Genomic DNA, 21,765 nt, shown 5'->3' on the forward strand with positions numbered 1-21,765 from the left:
TCCCTGGCTCATGTGCTGCACATGAACTCAGTAAGAGAACTCCCTCGCAAAAACGAGATCTACAAACCTAGGTCTGAGTAAAGCACTTGGCTTGAAATAAAAATACCTGATGATTACTGAGCACCTCCCATGTCTCAGGCACTGCTCTAAGTACTGTACACACCATATTCACTCCTTTAATCCTCAAAACAGCTCTAGTAGTGCCTCCACTGTACACACAAAAAAATGGAGCTCAAAGAGGTTAAGCGATTTGCCCAACTTCACATAGCTAATATGCAGCAAGGCTCGGGTTTAAGTGACAAGTGGGCTGATACCAGAAACCCCCAGTCCTGACAATCATACGTGGCAGAGATTGCTGTGTGCTCATCAAAATCCATTTCCTCTACCTCGTGGGCGCACCACTGGAAGAGCGTCCCCGGCCTCCTTGTAGTTAGGTGTGACCACGTGACGGAGTTCTAGCCAATGGATGTGGGAACGGACATTCGCCATCTCCAAGCCTGGCCCATCAAAACCTTCCTGTATAGTCCTCCACATTCTTTTTTCCCCTGCTGTGTGCTGGTGCGGTGGAAAGCATCCAGAGAATCCTGAGGTCCCTTGGAAGAGGATGTGGAAAGGAGGGGAAATGGAGTGCCAATAGGATTTTACATGACTGTCAAGAGATAAACATCTATTGTGTTAAGACCTAGAAATCTGGTTACAGCATTTAGCCAACGTGACACAAATCTGCCTTCCAAATCATCCCTATGGTCTCACCCTCTAAATGATGATAAAAGAGGTTTTGGGGCACCTGGGTGGCTCAGTTGTTAGGCGTCTGCCTTCGGCTCAGGGCGTAAATCCTGGAGTCCTGGGATCGAGCCCCACATCAGGCTCCTCCACTGGGAGCCTGCTTCTTCCTCTCCCACTCCCCCTGCTTGTGTTCCCTCTCTCGCTGGCTGTCTCTATCTCTGTCAAATGAATAAATAAAATCTTAAAAAAAAAAAAAAGAGGTTTTGAAGTCATCACCAAAAATGTGGCAGTCTAGCAAAGTGATGAAGAATATAGTCTAGGGGCACCTGGGTGGCTCAGCAGTTAAATGTTTTCTTTCAGCTCAGGTCATGATCTCAGGGTCCTAGGATCAAGCCCCACATCAGGCTCCCTGCTCAGGGGAGAGTCTGCTTCTCCCTTTCCCTCTGCACCTGCCCCTGCTTGTGCACTCTAATAAATAAAAATAAAATATTTAAAAAGAAAGAAGAAAGAAAGAAAGAAAGAAAGAAAGAAAGAAAGAAAGAAAGAAAGAAAGGAAGGAAGAAAGAAAAAATCGTCTAGAATCGGTTGAAACAGAATTGGAATCCAGTCCCTCCAATTTACTAGCTATATGATCTTGGGCAAGCTACTGAACAGTTCTGTGCCTCAGAGTCCCAGATAGAATAGCTACCCCATAGGATTGTTGCAAGGCTTTAGGGAAAACATGCATGTAAAGGACTTAGAACAGTGATGGGCACATAGAAAGCATCCACTAATACTATACTCATTATTGTTAATTAAGTCTTGCACAAAATGAACATCTGTATCAGTTAGGATGTGTAGCTGTACAAAACAAAGAACCAAACACTAAAATATCAAAGACCTAAATAAGACAGAAGTGTATTTCTCTGATCCCCGGTAGATGACCAAAGATAGGCAATCCAGAGCTGGTATGGCAGCTGCAAGAAGTTATCAGGGACACAGGCTCCTTCCGACTCTGTGCTCCTCTATCCCTAGCATGTAGCCCTAGTCCTCATGGTTGAATATAAATGCTGGCATTCCAGCCATCACAACCAGCTCCACGAAGAATGGGAGGCAACACACCAACACACAAAACCCCTCACCTTTTTAAGAAAACATTCTGAAAGCCACATACAATACTTTCATTTACGCCACATGGCCACACCTAGCAGCCTGTTGCAAGGAAGGGTGGCAGCACGCACAGTTAAAAAGCAGAAAGTCTGTCTGTAAAAGGGCAGAGAGAACAGATGTGGAATGAAATCAGAAATTCTGCCCCAGCACAAGAATCAGTAAAGAAAGCAAGCTACACTTCCACTCTTCATCCAAAGATCTGATAAACTTTCAAGAAAAAAAAAAAAAAACCTCCTTTAAAAAGTAATTACCTAGTACATACCACTGCATTTTCTACTCTTGCCTTTCTACAATCCATTTTCCACACACAGCAGCCAGAATGATATGTTAAAAATGTAAGCCATGCCCCCACTTAAAACCCTCCAAAGGCTTCCCACTGCAAATCGAGTTAAGGAGTATGGATTTTATTTGTAACAGAAGGTCCCACCTGGTCTGGCCCTGTGCACCACTCTGACCCCCCCGGCTGCCCCCCGCATGCCATGGCTGTCTGTTCCCCACAGCAAAGCCTGGCTGGCTTTTGCTGCTGCTCCACTGGCGCCTCAAACATGCCAGCTTGCACCTGCCTAGAGACTTGCACTGCCTATTCTCTTTCTATCTCGCTTCTCCCTGATCTTCCCGACTGGCTGCTTCTTGTCACTCAGATATCAGCTGTAAACAGCACCTTATCAGAGCCTTCCCTGACGCCCCAGTCACACCCTACCTCACACATAGCACATCATCCTACTTTCACTCTCAGCAAAGCACTCGTCACTATTTGATATTTTTCTTGCTTACATATTTGTCTGTTTCCTTATTAGAATGCATATTCCCATTAGAGGAATGTCCATCATATTCACTGTTCAAAAAACTTCCCCAAACCCACCCACTGCAACTCCTAATTATCATCTAAGTTGACATTCCCTCATCGCACAAATATTTACTGAACACCTGCCATGTGCCAGGCACAACGACCTGGTGATGTGATTCAGCCCCAACCAAAGCCCGTTCTTATTACATAAGCTGACCATACAGACACTTCTGTTTCAGGGATGGTTATTTAATTATAGACTTTTCTTGCCTGAGACTCCGAGCACAATAAAATGATGTTCAAGGAGTCCAAAAAAGTACCATACTTAATCTTTAACAGTGTATGGAGGGAGGGAGAAGAGATGGTTTTTATGGCATCCTAAGACCCCTAAGTGAACAGCAGCTAGAAATTTTAAAAATTTGCCCATGAGGTTCAGGAACATATGCTTTCCCTGGACATAATCCACTTTATTTATTTATTTATTTATTTTTATCCTGAGAGAATAGATCTGTACCCGCAGATGTCCTCACAGGAAATCCAAGGAGTACAACTGCAGGAAACACTATCCAGCAACAGTCTATGGCTCCCACACACTCCGGCTGGATGTGCAGATGAAGTCGAAACATGCAGAAGATGCACGGAAGTCGTGATGGAAAGAGAGGAGGAAGGGGCATAGGGGAGGAAAAAAGTGCATGCCAGCTGGAGGAGGGGAAATGAGAAAAGGGAGAAGGAAGGAAAACAAATCAAAGAAAGAACAGCTATTAAAAATGCTGAGTTGAAAATGTTTCAGATGGCCTCTGACATCTAATAAGTCATCTGTCTTTCTCAATACAGAAAAGTCATTACTTACTAGTGAGCTAATACCAGCAACTGTGACAAGTAAAAACAACAAAGCCCATAAAAATATAAAAGTTCACCCCTTGCAGTTAGGCGGGAAAAAAAAAAGAATGTATTCAATTTTTCAGATGAAAAACATTTGAACTGACTGAATTTATTGTAATGCAACTTGTATTATATGTTGGGAAAATGAAAAGGGAAAAAAATAGCCACTGTTCAGCCCGTCTTCAACTTTTCCTTGGAAAACAGAATACAATACATTTTTTGAGAGCATGAACTCTTCATAGAAACCAGTCATAAAACATCAACTTGGCATTCTGGCTACAGGCCATCCATTCTCATAAAAGAGGCATGAATTAAGAGCACCTCTGCCTGGCCCACAAAGACCCCTATAGTACCACCTCCTCAGAGGGCAGACCCTGTGCCTTAAGTGCAGCATGAGGGATGCAGGTCAGATAGAGGAAGAACTTGAGAGCCCTCAGGCTAACCAGAGGTATGGGAGGAGTCTTCTTCCCTGGGAGAGGCTATAAGCGATCGTGTTCATAAGCAGACCAGGCGAGATGACAGCACAAGGATGTCATCAAAAGCAAAAGGCAAGCTTTGCCTTCCCATAGCCCTAAATGTCATGACCATCCCAGGACTCATCTTTGATTCTTCTTTCATTCCTACAGTCAATCTACCAACAGGCACTGATGTATTTCAAACAGTGGTGTTGGGAAAATTGGACAGCCACATGAAAAGGAATGAAACTGGACCATTTCCTTACACCATACACAAAAATAGACTTAATATGGAGGAAAGACCTCAGTGTGAGACAGGAATCCATCAAAATCCTTGAGGAGAACCAGGCAGCAACCTCTTCGACCTCGGCCGCAGCAATTTCATCCTAGACACATCACCAAAGGCAAGGGAAGCAAGGGCAAAAGTGAACTATTGGGACTTCATCAAGATAAAAAGCTTTTGCACAGCAAAGGAAACAGTCGACAAAACCAAAAGACAACCGACAGAATGGGAGAAGATTATTTGTAAATGACATATCAGATAAAGGCTAGTATCCAAAATCCATAAAGAACTTATCAAACTCCACACCCAAAGAACACATAATCCAATCAAGAAATGGGCAGAAGACATGAACAGACATTTCTGCAAAGATGACATACAAATGGCCAACAGACACCTAAAAAAGTGCTCAACGTCACTCGGCATCAGGGAAATATAAAATCAAACCCACAATGAGATATCACCTCACACTGGCCAGAATGGCTAAAATTAACAATTCAGGAAATGACAGATGTTGGCAAGGTTGCAGAGAAAGGGGAACCCTCCTACACTGTTGGTGGGAATGCAAGCTGGTGTAGCCACTCTGGAAAACAGTATGGAGGTTCCTCAAAAAGTTGAAAATAGAGCTACCCTAGGACCCAGCAATTGTACTAGTGGGTATTTACCCCAAAGATACAAATGCGGTGATCTGATGGGGCACCAGCACCTCAATATTTATAGCAGCAACGTCCACAATAGCCCAACTATGGAAAGAGCCCAGACGTCCATTGACATATGAATGGATAAAGAAGATGTGGTATACACACACACACACACACACACACACACACACACACACACACACACTGGAATATTAAGCAGCCATCAAAAAAATGAAATCTTGCCATTTGCAACAACGTGAATGGAACTAGTGGGTATTATGCTAAATGAAATAAGTCAATCAGAGAAAGACAATTATCATATGATCTCATGGATATGTGGAATTTGATAAACAAGGCAGAGGATCATAGAAGAAGAGAGGAAAAAATGAAACAAAGAAACCAGAGAGGGAGACAAACCATAAGAGATTCTTAATCTCAGAAAACAAACTGAGGGTTGCTGGAGTGAAGGAGGGTGGGAGGCATGGGATGGCTGGGTGATGGACATTGGGGAGGGTATGTGTTGTGGTGAGCACTGTGCATTGTGTAAGACTGAAGAATCACAGACCTGTACCCCTGAAACAAGTAATACATTATGTTAATGAAAACAAAAAGAAAAAATATAACCTGAATCTCTCTACTTCCTTGCACCTTTACTGCTCACTCCCTAGGTCATACTGCCACATCTATCTTCAGAGGCCACCACAATCACTTTCTAACTGGACCCCCAGCTTCTATTCTTGCTGGCTGAATTTCCAACCAGTAGCCAGTGTGGTTTTCAAAAACACAAATCAGATTCCATCATCTCACTATTTAAAACCCATCACTGGCTTTATTGGTTTCCCATCACACTTTGAATCAAATCCAAACTCCTTCATAGGCTCAATATCTCCACAGTTGGCTCTGGCCTCCTCCTCCTCTATCAAAATTCTACTCCCACATTCCCAGCCAGCCCCACCAATCTCCTTTGTCTCCCTTGAATTTGCCTGGACCTTTGCACCTGCCATTCCGTCTACCTGGACAAGCTCTCCTGAGCTTCTCAGAGTTGTATGCTTACCATTCCACGACCTCATCAAGAGCTGCCTTTTTTAAGAGGGCCTTTCCTGGCCAGTGTATCAAAACAAAAAAGGGCCTCTTCCTCCAAGTCACTTTCAATTCCATCACCTACTTATTAGAGCCATAGGAAATTGTCTCATGTGAAACCTTTTTTTTTTTTTTTTAATTTACCATCATCCTTCCCAACAGGATGGTAAGTTCCCCAAGTATAATGTCGTCATCAGCCTCATCCACAGGTACATTTTCAACTGGTCCAACAAGTGCCTGGCATATAGATGGTGGTCAATAAATGCCTGCAGGGTAAATGGATCAGTGACATGAAAGGGTCATAAAGATGAATGGGCTTCTTGAGACTCTAGAGAGTCTCAACTCACAACTCCACCTATTTCACATATGGAAGAACAGAGACATAGCAAAGTCAACCCAACTTCAGCCATGGTGAACACACAGCATGGTACTCCTATCCTATGCCACGTGTGCCCTTCCCCTTCTACCCAGGCCTGGGAGCCTGTATCAGGTAATCCCAGACCACTCCAAAGAGGCAAGGAACAACATAAGGAGGAGGAGGAAGACTGCCAAGGTAAGGCAGGTACAGATACACAGCAGCTGAAAGTGGCTACCCATGATACCATTCAGACCGAAACTGGTCTCAGAATTGTGGGAGTGAATGGACGCAAGGCAAACCACAGAAGCAACAAACTCTACACTAAAAAGCACATCAGAAAAAACAAGTCCATTGTTTTAACACATGTCTAACATGATCCGGGAAGGTCAACACTAACAAAATGTTTACAGCAAGACATAAAAACACACCCAAGGTAAGGTCTCTGGCCCTACCTGGCCCAGTTGCTTAACCTCCCTGGGCCTCATTAAGGATTAAATCAGTCTGGCCCAGACTTGATGTCATTAGCGTACATTTTCATAACTTTACTATTCTCGAGTATACCACATATACTATTTACTGAATATTTTAATGTCAACAAATTGATTTCTAGAAGAAATAGTATATCATCTCCACAAGAAAAGTATCACTTGCCAATGACCCACAGAATATACACACCCACAGGTAAGAGGAAAACAAAATCCCATTATTCAATCCTACCTAGCTTCTCTTTAAGTGCTGAAGAGTCTGAGCCTGAGACTCATCTTTATTTAAAGAAACAATCTGTCGAGCATTAGGAAGGTATGAAAGAGAGACCAGCACCAAACTGGTGCTTTTTCCTAGATGTCACCCAAAGGATTGAAAGAGAATTGAAAAGGGAGTAACACTCTCACAGCATGAGTCCATGCTGGCCCATGCCTTGTTTGTTTACTATCTCAAACCATCGTCCATGACACATATGCCACTTTGGGAAATCCTGGTTTGAGCACAGAATCCTGAAGGCCTCCACTAATGTTCTACCACCCTATGACTGAGGATCAGTGTGTGTGACCCACATGATGAGAGAAGCAATGGATTTAGTAATGCTGACGGGGCTGAAAGAGAATTTCCTAGGAGTAAATGAGAAACAAAGATCATTGTAGAGGATGGGGGGAGGAGGATAATGGTGATGATAATGACCACTGTAATAGCAACTAACATTTATTTGGTGCTTACTGTGGGCAAGGGGTCATGCTCAGGAATTTGATCTTCACATCTTTTCTTCGAGGTGGGTGAGATTCCTTTTTAATAGCTTAATTAAGGTACAAGGGATACACACCAAAAAAAAAAAAAAAAGTAAAAGAAAAACAACGCACATGTGGAATGTATATAATTTGATGAGTTTGGATATATTCTTACACCATGATACTATCACAATGATCAAGATAACAGACATATCCATTACCTCCAAAAGTTTCCTTGTGTCCACTTTTTTCTGAGGTAAGTACAATCATATTCCTATATTAAAGATGAAGAAATTTAAAGTTAGCTAAGAAAACAAAATGTTTATTATTTTGATGTAAGATAGCTGAGGTTATTTAAATGTTGGCCAAACTTTTGTCCATGACCCACAATAAAACAGTAGGTTAAACCACATTCAATCCCCAATATCTGTCTGTGTCTTTCCTATAGAAATGGCCACTGCATATGTCCAATGTATTTTATTGTATTTTATTTTGGGACTCAGTACACAAAATAAACACACACACACACACACACACATATATATAAATATACACAAAATTCAAACATTCTGATATGAATATATCCGTATGTGTGTACGTGTCTGGATACACACATAAATGTATATATCTCATAGAAAAGTTGTGTAAACCAGTATTTATCCTAATTATGTTCCATAATTAAATCTCTTAATGGCCGTATTTTATTTTAGAAGACAGAAGTTATATTGACCATTTCGAAAACTGAACTCTGATATTTTCTACTCTGTTCTATTTTTTATAATGTTGGTTACAACCCACTAAATTGATTTTAGAGATCACTAATGGGATGCAACTCCCAGCCTGAAAAATACTGAATCAAAGGAACTCTAACCATCATCAAGGAGATCACAGAATCACCTTCAGCTAGGTGATGGCTGGCATTTCATGCCATCTCCTCAAGTTAGAAAGCTGTGAGAAGCACTGGGGCTGGCCTGCCATGTTTGTTGAATAAACAGAATTTCTTTATTTAGACTCCAAGGTTAACTATCATGCTAAATACTGTATCATAAGTTTAGTTGTATAAAGGCAATATAAGGAAAAGCAACTTTGATAGATGTCTTTTTTCCTCCAATTACTTAAATATTTAAATAAGAGGCTTTTGTTGTTAAGTATGAAAATGATACCAAATGATAGTTTGAAAAACTGAAGGTTGTTTCCTGTGGGCAAAGGATTGAGAGCTAAAAAGGAGTAGGACATGAAGTGGGGCTGCTAGTTTTTTATCCCAAATCTTAAGCCTAACAATGTCCTTTGACTCTAAATGGCATTCGTGTTTTACACGGGGGAAAACAAAATTATATAATTTACAAAATCCAATCTTAGAAACAATTGAGTGTAGTAAACACTAGTTTGGGATTCTGAAGACCTGCGAGCCTGGGAAAGCCGACTTCTTGGATAAGGGTCAGACCCTGAAGCTTCCTCGACATCTACAATTTTAGGACTGCATGACCATAATATATCTGGTGGTGATTTTCAGAATCATTTTAATGAAAGGATATGGCATTCCAAGATCACCCAAATGGTAAAAGCTCCCAATCTGGCACATTAAAACTCGGAGCAAGCCAAGGGCCCTCACCACACAGCAACTCAAGTAATTCCAGTGTATCCCTTCAGAGAACCCACTCAATTGTGTTATTTCTTCTCAAGCCTGGTCCCTATCACATTTCATAAGTTATAATTTTATGTATCACGTTACTTTTTTCATGTTAACCAAGCACCTTTCTTGGAGTTTCTTTCTTGAGTGCTTTCAATGTAGACGCAAAATTTATTTGAATAACACCGTAATTAAATCTCTTAGCGGCTGTATTTTATTTTAGAAAATAGGGATTATATTGAACTTTTTTTTATTGAATTGTCAGTTTTATCTTAACTGTGGCTTAACCCTCTAATCTAATTATTTCTTCTAAACCTACTTTACAGCTAATAAAAGAAAGTTATGAAAAATTAAATTACATAATAAAGCATGTAGCAGGTGTAGCTATCATAAGACTCTCAGATTGAAAAACTAGCATGAAATAATTTACACTGTTGAAAAGCTGGGGGTTCTTTACTCATATTATAAAAAACATTAAATAAAATGAAGAAACCTTTTTAAATGAACTAGTAAATCAGGCTACTCTAATTCCTGTGTATACCTTTAGAAAGATTAAATCATCATAATGTTATGCCCACTTTTCAATCACAGTAGAATCAATCCTACAAGACTGACTGGTAAGGTCCCTGCTAAAAGGTTTTGTAAAAGAACTACTCCCACTTCCCTCTTAACTCACTTTCAAAGCATTTCGTTTTCAACTTTAAAAAAAAAAAAAAGAAATTCTTATTTCATCCTTGTTTTCCCCTAAATGCTTTATTTTCCATTAAGGCCATGTCAAAATTTACTCTTCCAAAAGTAGGGTGCCCATGCCCTACAAAACACCTGCACAGATAAATATTGTGAAAATGACTACTCTGATGAAATTAAATGCATTCAGGTAATTCTTCTTGGCCATAGGAATCCATTAAACAATACCTTAGTTCTAGGATCATCAAAATCTCCAACAAATATTTGTAAGACTCAGCAAATAGGGACACCCTTGCCGCAGGTCAGCAGAAGCTACAAAAGTGTACGCGTGTGCCTCCCTCATTTACACTTGGATTTTCCTGAATCCTGAACTCAAAGCTCTGATCTTAGCCAAGACAGGAGATAATCCTGTCTTCATAGTAGTTTGGCCAAAAAGAATTTTAAGTAGTCTTACCAATTACCCATTCAGTGAAGTGAACAAAGACCACCAAATTAGTTGCAAGGAGAATTCAGTGAGTTGGGATTGTGTTGTCTGGGTTTGCTTAGGCCAAACACCTCTTCCAGTATGAAATTAAATCACTTCTTTAATGATCTCTCAGCTAACTCTGGTGGAACACTTACTCTGTATAAAACATGGCATAGAGGGGGCGCCTGGATGGATCAGTCGTTTAAGCATCTGCCTTCAGCTCAGGTCATGATCCCAGGGTCCTGGGACCCAGCGCTGCTCAGTAGGGAGCCTGCTTCTCCCTCTTCCTGCCCCCATCCCCAACTGCCCCACTTGTGCTCTCACTCTCTCTCTCAAATAAATAAATAAAATCTTAAAACAAACAAACAAAAAACCATGGCATGGCATTAGGTAAAATGAAAGACATAAAAAGCATTAAACAATGCCCCTGTTTTCAAGGGAGAATTGTTCATCTATCTGGTGGTGAGACACAGATATGAAGAGAGGCCTAATTAAGTCTAGGGCAGAGAGATCTGGCAAACAACCACCTAAGTGATCAAGGTTAACCAGACCAGTGAGAAGCCAAGTTCACATCATGACCCCTCCAGATAAGTTGATAATAATTCCTGTATGGTATTTTCCCCAAAACCCATAACCCCAATATAATCCTAAGAAAACAAATCGGACAAACCCAAGTTGAGAGACAAAATACCGGAGCGTACACCTTGAAACTGTCAAGGTCATGAAAAACAAGGCTGAACAGTCACAGACCAGAGGAGACCAACAAGACAGGACACCTAAATGCGGTGTGGTGACCGGGACCCTGGACTGGAGGCTAGCCCAGAAAAAGAACATTAATGGAAAGAGTGATGGAACCCAAATAAAGTCTGGAGTTTTAGTTAATAACGTTACAATGTCAATTTCTTAAATTTGACAAAAATACCATGGTGATATGAAATCATAATAGGGGAAATGGAAACTGGGCTGGGGTATAGAAAAAGTCTGTACCATGCTTGAAACTGTTCTGTAAATCTAAAATTTTAACAAAGTAAAATGTTTCAAAAACCCAATACGTACTGTATACACACATACGTAACAGTGAGAAAGAAACTGAATAAAATATGTAAGTGGTACAGAGGTTTTCTAAAGATTACATTTAGGTTGAATTTGATGAAATTGCCAATATTTCCCCTTTTTTAAAAGATTTTATATATTTATTTATTTGAGAGAGAGAGAGAGAGGCAGAGGGAGAAGCAGGCTCCCCACCAAGCAAGGAGCCTGACATGGGACCCAATCCCAGCACCCTGGCATCATGACCTGAGCTGAAGGCAGACGCTTAACTGACTAAGCCACCCAGGCACCCCCTTTCTGACCTATTAAATAGCATTTTCAAATAATTCAATCTAATAAATGGCTATGGGCTGGGAAGAACTCATGATGAAATGGAGCTTATTTATTCTAGATATGGAAGGAACTGAAAGGAGAAGGGGACAGTATGAGCTGAGGTGGGAACATACACGATGTGGTCAAAGACAAGGGAGAAACCCGCCCATGAGTTTAGGCCAGGAAGTGGCAGAAGATTCTTCGTCAGAGGAAGGACACTGAGCAGGGCCGTACATTTTAATACATAAAAAAGATCCGGCTGGGGGCGCCTGGGTGGCTTAGTCCATTGAGCATCCAACTCTTGATTTTGGCTCACGTCATCATCTTAGGGTCGTGGGATCAAGTCCTGCTCCCTCTCCCTCTGCTCCTTCCCCTGCTCCCACTCTCTCTCTCAAATAAATAAACAAGTAACTTTAAAAGGAAGGAAGGAAGGAAGGAAGGAAGGAAGGAAGGAAGGAAGGAAGGACGGATGGACCTGGCCTCCAAGCAACGAGGAATGTCCTCTGGAAAGGACTGCAGCCCCTCGTGACATTGACATGTGAGCTATTCCTACTACATCAAGGGCCTCATTTTCCAACCCAGAGTCAAATTCTAGCACAGTGGAAAGATCGCTACCACACCAAGTGCCAGAAGAAGTCCTAACTCTAGCTCTGCCACTGAGGGGGTAAGATACCCTGAACAAGCCTCTTACTCTGTCTCCACCTCAGATTCCTACCACAGACAGAAGCGGAGGTGGAGGGGTCACTCTGTAAGGCCTCCTCCAACTCTAGAATACTAACTCCAACATGGACTATATTTCCTGGCTCTCGGAAGCAACATGTGGTTCACTCAAGTCGAATGATGCAAGATCCGTGAAAGAAAAAACACTGAGAATAAAAGGGCTATGTTTTTATACACAAGAGTCTATTCTTTTATGATACATGTCTAGACCCCTCTAAATATTTAAACAACAATACTATACCAGTATGAAAACTCCCTAAATCAGGCTCTGTGGTTAAGGAGGATATATGAACAGATGTGATCTTATTAAGGCCCTAATGTAACTCACAAACAATTTGTCATATCTGACGGGTATTGTTAAATTATGTCCACCTGCCAGAGGCAACCAGAGAAATTACCATCCGCCTTTACTCGGCTTCTACTCAAAATTCCCTAAAAAGCTCCTGTAGATGTGTCTAGGATATGTATTTTTTAAAGCAGTAACCTAATTGTCACCAGCACATAACAGCCAATGTCTCACAATTCCTTTTCATGTATATTTTATTATGGGTCCAACTGTTTCAACACCCTAGTGGTTCAACTTTAATGTAGCTCAGGAAACCCCCTAAGTAATATCACAAAATGCTTAACATCTGTGAAACTTGGACCCAAAAATGTTCCAATTTTTTCTTTGGTTTGGGAGGGGGAAACGGGGAGGTGGGGGGGGCGGGAGGGGGCGCTGCGCTGGCCAGGGTTTTCATTAACAATCATGTTCGAGCTCACAGTTTTTCTTGATCACCTCGCAGGCAGGAAGAATGTTTCGAGTTTACCTTACTAAATGTTCAGAATCATTTCAAACTGCAAGCACCATGCTTGCTTAGAGTCTGTTTAAAATGAACCCATTTCCTTTCCTTTCTCTAAATATTTGCCTCCTCTCCCCTTCTTGCATTACAGTATTTTAATTAAGTGAAACAATGAAAAGAGAGAGGGGGAAAAATGAAGTGTGAAGCATGGGGCGCATTTCCCAAGCTATTTCAAAACTTTGCAGAGCTCTCTGGCCTCCAGTGGTGTTTGAAATATTCTTCATCCCACTAAGGAAAGGATGAAAAATTGATCTCCTCCAAACTTCAAATACTGCATATTTCCACAACTGCAGACTGCAGGAAAGAAAGGCAGGCTTAGGAGTTACCAGACCAAACAGGAAGCAGTTCTCAGAGGACCCACGGCTCATCCCAGGCAACTCCACCGGCAGAGTGTGCACACAGAGCCGCTCAGAGAATAAACACGGCTCCACTTCTGAGAGAAATCAAAGCAAATCTTAGAAAAACTGAACATGGAGTCAAACCTCAGTAATTCGGATTAACTAAGGGGAAGGTCAGGTTGGTTCAGGACAAAGCCTTGATAGTAAAGGAGGGGGTTTTGGGGGTTTTTTTCTTTTTTTTTTTTTTCAAAATCCAACAGCATTCGTTGCAATGTTCACCCCAACCCTTCCGTTCAGCTTCATGTCTTAGCAGCCTCCTCTGAGCTCCCCGTCTCCGCTGTGCTGCCCCAGTGTGCTCTTCACTAGTCTCCATGCAGACCATAACTTCCTCCATCCCGATCCTCCCCGCCTTTGCCTGCAATGCCCCATTCCCCACTGTCTACTTGGTAAACTTCCCAATTTTCAAGACCCCACCTCAAATGTCAGCTCCCAAACAGAATGAATAGCACGGATCCCACAGCACGTTGGGCACATCTAGAATATAGCAAAGTGGTTCTCCCCCTGGCTGAGTGGTATCAAAATCATCTGGCAAACTTTGCCATAAACCCCAACCCCTGCAGCCCATCTCTAGCAATTCTGAGGGAGTAGGTCTGAGGTACTGCCTGAGCAATGGGATCACTTTCCAAGCATCCCAGGTGATGGTTATGTGCAGTCCTGTAAGCTGCAAACCTTCTGTACAGAACTCATCACGTGGTTTAGAATGAGTTACCCATACCCCAAAGACAGAGAACCCTTAAAAAGGCCTGCTGTAGACAGGGACAGAGAACGTGAATCCTTCAAGAGGCTTCTTTAAGAGTAAGGAATTTGCTGTGATTTCAAAGCTTTTGTCCGCATGAGGCTCACCATCAGCACTCATTTCTTTTCCACCGTGTGCCTCCCACCCACCTCCACAAGGGGTAACACGCCTACTCGAAAGTGGGGAGGACCTGCTGCTCCAGCTCCACTTGACTTCCCATTGTTTCCCCAACACAGTAGGCACTTTGCCACCTGCATGTCCTTGCCCGTCTTCTCCATCTGGTCCAACTGCATGCCTTGGTCAAGGCCTGAAAATCATTTCCCCTCTTGAAGCCTTCTTCTCCCCACTCCAGTTCCCAGAGATTTGCTTTCCCCACTCAACTCCACTTAACTTAGCACCTGTCCTCAAGTGCCTTGATTGGTGAATGATCTCATAGGATGCATATGAAAAGCTTCGTTGTGGAGAGAGTAAGGAACAAGTATCTTACAGAGATTTTCACTTCCTGCTCCTAAGGCTGGACGTACAGCAGGCACTGCATGTGTATTTGTTGCTAGAACCCACCCAGAGTTGGCCTTTTTCTTTCCAGGCCAGGATGCGGGACAAGAAAAGAAAGGTAAGGACTAAGACCAGCACTGCTCTAGAAAATCCACACCATAAACATTACACCAAATACTCCCATGCTAGAAAGAATTCTACTCTGACCTCCATAACCTTTGCCCAGTGGTACTGCTTCTATGATTCCATTATACTACATGGCAAAAAAGGCTTTTGCAGATATAGTTAAGGATACTAATCAATTGGCTTTGAGTCACAGAGAATTATCTGGTTGAGCCATATATAATCACATGAGCCCTTTTTTAAAAGTAGAGATTTTCTCTGACTGGTAGCAAAAATGGAGATAGTGCACGGTCTGCTCGAAGATGGGGGGCCCATAAGGAAAGGGTCTAACAGTGTCCTCCAGAAGCTGGGAGTGAAACCTAGAAAATAACCAACAAGAAAACAGGTATCAGTCCTACAAAGGTAAGAAGCTTAGTTCTACCAATGCTCTGAAGGAGCTTGGAAGTGGATTCTTCCCAGACCCATGAGATGAGAATGCACCTCAACTGATTTCAGCCTTTATAAGTAAGACCCTAAGTAGAGAACCCAGACAAGCCTGCCTGGATTCACCAACCTACAGACAGTAATTGGGTACTGTTTCAACCACGAAGAGTGCAGTAGTCTGTTGGAGAGCAATCCCCAGCCTTCTCCCTCAAACCAGTCAAACAAGGAAAGTCCCTCCTGTCAATTAATAAACATATCTTAACTTACTTATTCTGATTAACATAGATTCCATGTACATATGAATGACAGACTTCTGAAAGAGTAAAAGGTACTAGACCAAGGCAAGGTACCCTCACTATACCTCTCAAAATCCACGCCTCCATTCTATTCTTCTATTAAGAAGTGTAGCAAAATGTCATAATGGTCTCCATAGTAAGTGCTACTAATGAGAGAGTCATTCATGACTTACTAGAAATTGAGTGACACCCTGTGTCATCTGTTTCCAATGCTATTTACTTCGCACAGTTTGTCACTGACCAACAGAACTCTGGATTCTTAGCCGAAACTCCACGAGCCTGATTATCTGGAGAGTACACAATCAAGCACAGGATAAATATTCCTTGTCTCCGTGTAGGGATAAGGGAACCTGAGTGCTCACGCTTTCTTATGAAGCTAATAATCCTACTGCTTCTCCCTGCCCCCCACCTCGCCTGCTGACAGGCAAGAGGCAAGTGGTCACAGAGGGGCTTTTGGTGCAACATTCTCTATATCCACTCTCCTGGGGTCTCCCTAAACGCACACATCACGTAGGGCTCTCTCTCAAGGGCCATATGAAGTTGGCCTCAACCATGTAGCCAAGGCTGGGGGAGGATGAGAGCCATGACTGCCCCTCTCCACCAGCCTGCCATGCTTACGGATGATGCCACCGGCACACACGTGCTTTCCTAGCAGCCATTCCTGAAGTCACCTGCCAGGCCACTGCCCCTCAGCTGAAGGCTCCCATTTGTCTGCGTCAGCATCTGTCTGAACATCGCATTTCCATCATCTACAGAGGAAACTGATGTTGACGGCACAGCAAAGGAATGTAACTACAGCCTATTCTAAAAGCACGCATTTATTTTATTTTATTTTATTTTAGAAATGTATGCATTATGTATGGCTGTACATAAACGTTTTTATAGAGCCTCTTAAATGATTTACCATGAGGTAGGTGTTGATTATAATCTCTGCTTATTTAAGAGAGCCTTGTTTACCCCCATAGTAGTTAATACATCGAGACATGTTTCAACTAACAGTGACACCAGTAAACAAAAGTTACTGATCTACCTCGTGAGTTATAAAACTTGTAACATGTTGTAAACAGTTCTGTCATTTTACTTAGCATATTGCATTGTGTGAGCCGCCTTATTTATCTAGTGGTAAATCTTTATGTATCAAAAATGCTACAGAAGGCACAACAGATAAATTACAGACAGACACTAACATCTGACTAGTTAATCAAACAAATAGGACATGTAACAAAGAGAAAAGCTATAAATATTGACAACAAGCTGCTTCAGTCACAAAAACATTCAATACTTCAGTTCTCAAGTGTGAGTTTTATATCAGTCCCCTGGAAACAGTTTGTATCCTCCAATAAATTTTTACAGTTGATTCACCTGCCTGATACCCCTCAGCCATTTCCTTCAGAAGCTGTCAAACCCGCCAACGATAATATATGGCCCGACCAACAAGAACAGCTGTAGCCATTCTCTCTGCAGGTTCTTGCACCCTGTTCTGCATAAAATAATACATCAAGATTAATTGATTTCCCGTCAGTCTCACAGAACAGAAAATTAATTTTCATGTAGCTATTTTCCCCAGCATATGAATTTTGTACATGGCAAGTAATTTAAGTTTTTAATTATTCATGAGCAAGGAGGGGGTGGGGAGAAACATGATAAAGTAAGCTTGCAAAAACCCCAAGGCCAATCCCTGGGCCTGGGTTTGTGCTGAGGCAACAATAGCATTCGCTAATGCCCATATAAATAATATATGTATTAACATACATCTTAGTACAACACCAATTTCTCTCACTCTGACCCAAGACTACCAGGTCACCCCGCGGTACTTTGTCAAAGTCGCTGCGCTGGTTACATGTGACATGCTGTGGGGAAACACAGAACATGTCAGCCATATTGAATTGACCTCTGCCTGCCTCTCGGCGGCGGCCACACAGCCCAGGCATGATAGGAGGTAATTTAACGGTCAGTGTGTGAGTGGGACCAAGCAAAAGTTGCTAATCAGCCAGGTGCTACCTCAGCAAGTCTTCCATTTGCAGGTGCCACTGACTTGTGAACAAGAAAAATGTAACCAGAAAATATAAAGAAAGCATTTGACTCACTCAGGCCTCATCTTTCACAGACTCTCAGCAGACCAGCACGAGAAAAACTGTGTCCTCGGAAAGGAAAAAACCACAACGTGAGCACCTCTGGCAATCAAGTATATTTGCTAAAAGGCGAGCTAAAACGCTCCCACAGTACCTCCTTAAAAATTTCATTGGCATACTTCATACAAACTGCAAGACAGGCAAATGTGCACAGCCTGCCTCAAGTCACGCTTGGTTTAACCCCGTTAGGACCAGACCTAAAGCACCTCACACAGCGCTCTCCAGCACGGAGGAAACCGGCCACCAGAGTCAAGGATGTTCAGTCACTCGTTATTTACTGATGGCTTCTGCCCTGAATATTAAGGTTTCTTGTGAAATCAGGAGGTCACTATAAATAATTCATCTTCCACCAGTTACGCGATAAGACCCCACCAGTATAAGGAAGAGTGGATAAGACAGAGGAGAGAATCTGATCAAATCACCAAACTCATATGGGGCAAGAGGAGTCCAAAAGCGAGATGAGGAAAGAGAGCCCTCTCTCAACCCCGTCAGTGGCAGAGGAAGAACATTAACCAAGGATTTCTGAGAGGAGAACTTGTCTTGGGTAACTTGAATAAGCAGCTCTGATTTGGGGCATGCCCCGTACCACACTACCCCCCGCCCCCGACCCCTGACTCCAACCAGCAAAGGCCCCACTAGCAGGGGGAGTCCTTTGGTAGGGAGGAGACAAGCTGAGAAGGTCAAAAATAAAAATGAAAGGAACTCAAGTCAAAACAAAGAAACATTTTTTACCCGGGGGGCGGCCGGGGTAGAGGTAGAGGTAAGGGGTGCTTGGTTGGGGGAAGTGGTTGGGTTTGATGAATCCGATGAAATATTAATAAAGACACAAAAATGGAAATTCCTATGAACATCCTTTTTCAACAGCTGATACTAATGGACACTCGAACCAAAACCAGAGAAATCGAGAAATTGCTTCTCTGCTTAAAGTAGCCATGCCTCACGCTGGAGAGCAGAGCAAAATTGTGCTTGCTTTATTTCCACCCTAAAACCTGTTTCCCAGTAACCAGTAAAACCTGTAAGAACTCACTTCACCCAGAAATCTGGCACTCACGTAACGGCAGAGAGCAGGTTGTTTTAATAGTTTCAGAACAGGCCTTCAGGATTCTATTTCTATTACCTTGATGGCCCCAAACAAAGGGGTCACACGATACATCATGTCAGGAAGCTAATTATTAGCACCAAAGACCAGCTAGTCAACTTAGGCTCAGTTAAAATTAAAAGGAGGGGAGGCATTCTCCATTGTTTCATGTGGCATATTTGTGAAGGGAGGGTCAGTGAGGTTTGCCGAAGTCTTTGTACCTCTGGGTTTAAAAACAAAACAAAAACAGGATAAGGAAATTACATCCAGCATTGAGACCCCAACAACAAAGGCCTCGCTCAGCCGCTACCAGACAAAACCAGATCGTGGTGCCCCAACAGGGTCCAGTGCCAAATAACATGTTCGGGCCCCCCTGACCTCCTTGAGATGCCCGTGGCCACATTCCTGGGATGGCCTCCCAACACTCCTGCCCAGCCGTGTTCGGGTGAAACCGCAAGGCCCAGGGAATGCCAGGGAAATTCTCAGCTAATTATTTCTCACTCCCAAACATACTTGACACACTTCTCACTTTGCTAAGAGTTCTGCTGGACTAGTAGATTTAAAAGGGTTGACGAAGCAAAGCCGCTGCGGGGAAGAGCTGCTCCCGTCAGGACACTGTGGGTTTGGTGTGCCCGTGACTGGCGGTGGAGCTCCAGGAACGCAACGGAAGGAGTCGATCCAAAGAAACAACTCTGGCCATCAGGTGTGTGTAGCCATCCATGCTCCCCTGCGCAGCCCCGCTTTCCTCGCACCCCCAAGAGCACGGCAGCTGCCATCTGCATGGTAACAAAGAGGCGCTTCAGATTCTACCTGTGTTTGTAGGTTTTCTTCATCTGATGGGGAGGAGGAGGTGTGCTTTATCTCATTTTGAAAATAATCCCATCAAGAACATAAATGAACTCATTATGCACACCGTAAAAATATATATGTGTGTTGGCAATTCTGTAACTAAAAACGTAAAAAACTTCTTGAAGTCGATGCTGCTAGTGGCATAGCTTAAAGGTCTTTGTTTCTGTAAATTCAATTGAGTGTTTCTATTTCCAAGTCTGGCAAGAGGTTCTAATTATTGTTAGAAGCCTAATTAGCATTTAGTATTACATTACAACAACTGCAGCAAAATTGTACCCATTCTCCAATAAACAGTATTCACAGTATGCAATCAAGCCGCTGTACCGAGCAATGAGAATTAATAGCACCGCACGACAATGGTAAATCCTCCATCTCCCGCTGTGTGTGTTTAATAATTTTTCACTCCTTCCAGATTGTTCCCATCAAGCACAATTCCCAAGGTCCTAATCAACCACCCTCCCCATCAATACTACACAGAGATCTGAGCACTGAAAATTATCTGCAATTTCAAAAAGTGCTTTGTTGCATTATTAGGCCACTGACCTAAGAGGTAATGGGTAAATAGTTTCTGAAAAATGTCCAAAGCACAACATAAATTAAAGCTTATAGTCTTGCCTGCTGTTCTCACCATAGCTATAACTGCGAACTATTACGGTTTTTACACAATATTCCTAACTATAATTTTACACCATAATATTGGTGCAAAGCGCCAAATGTTCCACTTTCACGTGCCTTCATTTACTAAACAAGAAGGAGAGTTTGGGGAGGAAGCTGACATATTTGGTCCTTTAGAATTACCCTTGGCTGCCTTCCCTCCTACTGCCTTTCCCCTTTGCTCACTGCCCCCCATACAAAAAAAAAAAAAAATGTTTCTAATTAACATGTAAGCATTTTACAGTGGGCAGAGGTAAAAGACATTTATAAACAGTACCAGTCAGGCTTTCTGCACCTCACGCACACATGGGTGAGCCCGGGAAATTAGGATATGATGCTTCTGATGGACTCGAGGGTGGACTAGGTAATCTCAGAGGAAGGAGTAGTTTATGGTGCCTTCTGTTGCCTGGTGACAAGTGTAACAGTGCCACACAAGCCTAAAGCAGGAGAAGAAACACTGTTTTCAACAATCTGAAAAGCATTCTTGGGGCTAATATGAAAAGAAGTTTTTGACCAAGGAAAACAGAGCATAGAGCCTCAGATCGTAGCATAATGCAGGAACAAGCCTTCCAGAGTGGCTAACCCAGAGGCAACACACAGCACATCACAGCAATCCCCACTGAGAATACACACCAGCACTAATCTAGGAGTTTGGGTTGGTTACTGTTGTTGTTGTTGATTATTTGTTTCTTTTACATGGGAGCAAAGAGACAAGGGACTTCTGACCCCTCAACCCAACCTAACCAAGTAAACATCTGAGGGCCTTTCCTAAGCAAAGCTAAACGCTAGATTAACCTGTGGTTGGCCACACTCTACCAATAAAAATATTTTTTTTTATTTTACCACTATACATCACACCCTTCAAAACAAAAGTCTTTCACAACATTGGTAGATGAATGTCGTCAATTTCTCAAGACGAACGACTTACAGAATACTATACCAAGTTCTCTCCAGTATCATTGTAATATTCTACTCCTTGGTCATACAGTCATTTATTAATCCATTCAACAAATAGTGATTGAGTGCCTACCACTGTTCCAGGCACTTCGAATACACTGTTGAACAAAGTGCAAAGATTTCTGCTCTTCCAGCATGAGGTAAGCAGATCATCTCCAATTATCCTAATAAATAAGTAAATTATATCTTATGTTGGAAGGCACCAAGCCGTAACAGGAACTGATAATAAAAAAAGAAAAAGAGCAGTGTGAGATCAGGAGCTTCCCAGAGCAGAAAGTGCAATATTCAATCAGGCGGCCAGGGTAGGCCTCTACCAGAAAGTAATATTTGAGCGAAGAC

General features: G+C 42.5%; 1 protein-coding gene across 4 annotated transcripts in view; it reads right to left on the bottom strand.

Moving 5' to 3' along the window:
* The window catches only part of LRMDA (leucine rich melanocyte differentiation associated), a 1,028,511-nt gene that overhangs the window by 718,107 nt on the left and 288,639 nt on the right, over window positions 1–21,765 (bottom strand). The window lies entirely within an intron of this gene.

This window comes from Ursus arctos, unplaced genomic scaffold (assembly GCF_023065955.2).
Source record: "Ursus arctos isolate Adak ecotype North America unplaced genomic scaffold, UrsArc2.0 scaffold_7, whole genome shotgun sequence".
Taxonomy (NCBI): domain Eukaryota; kingdom Metazoa; phylum Chordata; class Mammalia; order Carnivora; family Ursidae; genus Ursus; species Ursus arctos.